This window comes from Octopus bimaculoides, chromosome 15 (assembly GCF_001194135.2).
Source record: "Octopus bimaculoides isolate UCB-OBI-ISO-001 chromosome 15, ASM119413v2, whole genome shotgun sequence".
Lineage (NCBI taxonomy): Eukaryota > Metazoa > Mollusca > Cephalopoda > Octopoda > Octopodidae > Octopus > Octopus bimaculoides.
Window position 1 is genome coordinate 32,209,871 of NC_068995.1, and position 3,317 is coordinate 32,213,187.

Consider the following 3,317-nt stretch of genomic DNA (forward strand, 5'->3'; position numbering starts at 1 on the left):
TAACTTTCGTAAGCCAGGAGCAAGTCAAAACTGACATTTCAGAGTTCTTCGCTTTTAAACCAAAAGAGTTTTAAATTGATGGGATTAACATGCTTGTAAATAGATGGAAGGAAGTCATAGCTAATCAGGGAAAGTACATTGATGATTAAATTTCAATTAAATATAACATTTGATCACATGTTTTCTTTATTCAAAATTCGGACAGAACTTATGGGATGACCTGATAGAAAGACCTTTTCCGATATATGCAAATGCTTGCTGCATTTTCTTAATGGTTTAGTAACGCGGCTCAGGTTCGATTTCCTCTTCTTTATTTTGCTGCTCGTAAAGCTCTATCAAATCCTCGTTCGTCAGAGCTGCTTGTCTTTTTAAAATAAATCTGTGAAATCCTCCTCCTCCAAATCCATTCCCAGTTCTTTGATCGTAGTCACCAGCGTTTGGTTGATGGCAACATTATCAAACCCCTTAAAAGCATTCATGAATTGCGGGCAAAGCTTCTTCCATACACCATTTTTAGCCGTGCTCTGTACATCATTCCATGCCGCTGCTATGTTCTGTACAGCCTTGTAGATATCGTATCTCTTCCAAATGTCACGAAGTTTGATGGACTCATCAAGATCAGTTGCAGTTATTGCTTGTCGCAGCGTACGCTTCATATAGTAACGCTTGAAGATAGCAATTATTCTCTGATCCATTGGCTGCAGAAAAGGCGTGGTGTTCGGAGGGAGGTATACGACGGTAACGTTGGAGTCAAAATCTACGATGTTTTGCGGGTGGCCAGGAGCATTATCTAAGATAAGTAAAACCTTAAAGGGAATCCCCTTTCTCTTTACAGTACTTCTCTGCTACTGGGATAAAATTTTGAACCAATCTTCAAAAACAACAACTGAAACCCATGCTTTTGAGCTAGCCATCCCTATAACAGGTAGAGATGCCTTGGGTATGTTCTTCAGGGCGCGGAGGTTGTGTGCACGATACACAAGCAATGGCTTCAACTTAAAATCTCCTGCACAATTACTTCCCAACATCTGCAATTTTTTCCAATACAATCCAGTTTCGTCTACGTTAAAAGTTTGTTCGGGAAGAAACCCGTATTCTTTGATGATTTTCTTTAATGCATTAGGAAATTCTGCTGCTGCTTGTTCGTCAGCTGATGCACTTTCACCTCGCTTCTTAATGGAGTGATTACTTCTTCGCTCCTTAAATCTCATGAGCCATCCTTGACTTGCCTTGAACTCTACATTTTTCTCATCTGGATATTTTTTCTTCAGGTCCTCAAAGATAACGCTTTCACTTGAATAATTTCTTGACTAATAGTAGCACGCTGACGATTTAACCTAACAATCTAAAGAGAAAGAAGACTAAATTTCTTCAAAGATTTTGCCTCTTTTTTATTGATGACAGTGTTCTTCATCCCTGGGACTTCAGATTTGATATGTGCTAAAATCTTGTCCTTGTTATGTAGAATTGTCGATACATTTGTCCAACTCATCCCCAAAGATCGTGCAATCGCTATCACATTTTCACCTTTTTCATGGCATTTTATCAAAGCCAGTTTATCTTCCAGCCTTATAGCATGACGCTTAGCACTTTCACTATGAATTTTCTTAGGAGCCAAGGGGGTGCTAAATAAGGTCATAAATGTATGCGAATGAGAATGTAGCCGATAAACAGACGTAAACAAATCTGAATTCAAAATAATTGCGGGAATCATGAGTGACAACGATGCCTAGCGGTAGATATTGGAACTACAGTGCAATATGAGCTCCGAAAGATCGATGAATAAAACAACACAGCTGATTTCATGATTTCGTTCTCTAAGCTACGCTACTTTATGGTGTGTATCTTAACATTTACTGTACATATTTTAATATGATTTTATATGCTTTTATTCTTATTTATTGTATAGTAACATGATTTTATGTGCTTTTAACGGTTTTCTAGTGATTTTACGATTACAGTATTTGTGGCGGACAGACGTAAATTCGAGTAAATTGAATTTGCTTGATTTTTACTTTTTCATATAGTACTTTTGAAAACCGACGTATAATCGAGAACAACTTAAGTAGAAACGACTTAAGCCGAGGTATGCCTTTATACATGCGCGCGCGCACACACATATATACATACATACAAATTGGGATTTTCAGAAAGAGAAATTGACCAGCTGATTCGTACATTACAAATACAATCTGTGAGTGGAACAGTAAAAATATGTAAGACATTTCACAAGTTCCAAATGTGAATTTGTCTGTTAACTACATTCCAAAGATGGAGCCTTGTATCTTTGTTGGAAATCGGTTCCCTCCGTGGAAGATTTATGATAATTAAAAAATGGAAGAGACATACATACATACATACATACATATATCTATCACGTAATTGGATGCCTGCTGCTGATCCTTCTGAGTTCATCCGACCTTTGACGGGTCTTGCTTTTCATTTCATTGGGTGTCAAAATAGCACCTTTCTCTACATGTAGGCTAGGTTGTATTATCTCTTTAGTCGCCAATGGCCCGATCATGCAACAGGGTCACGTTACAAGCGGCACTCAAGAACGATCTGACGCAAGCCATTATATATATATATATATATATATATATATATATATAGCATATACATACACACGCACTTATATGCATGTATTATTATTGATATATATATACACAGACATGTAGGAAGTAAATAGACACCTTTAATTTTCAATTTTTTTTATTTAATGCGCAAAGCGAACAATTGAAATGTAATCAATAGGTAGGACTACATACTTTAGTATTTAGTTGACATTCCCTTTGCAGTTTTTAATTCAGGAACTCTTTTTGGCATGGAACTAATTAGCGTTGTGATTGTCTCTTGTGGAATTTCTACCCACTTTTCACGCAACAATCGAAACAATTCATCTTTAGATTTAGGTTTCTGTCGAGTTTTTCGTATAGCTCTATCTAGTATGCTCCAAAGATTTTCAATTGGGTTCATGTCAGGAGATTAGCTCGGCCAAGGAGGCTTTTTGATCCCATTTTCAGTCAACCATTGTTGATTCCTTTTTCGCTGTGTGGCATGGAGGCCCATCTTCCATGAATAAAAACTCATTTTTCGTTATGTTATCGTGTGAATACATCGGAAGTGGTCCTTCCTTAAGTATTTCGATGTATTTTTCAGAGTTTATGGTTCCAACACATTCGATCAGCCCAGAACGCTGCCCCTACCATTACGGAGATACTGCCATGTTTCACAGTTGGTTGGAGTCGTTTCAAATCAAATTCTTGATTGGAAAGGCTCCAGACCCAAACAAGTCCACTGTCTGAAAATAATGCAAA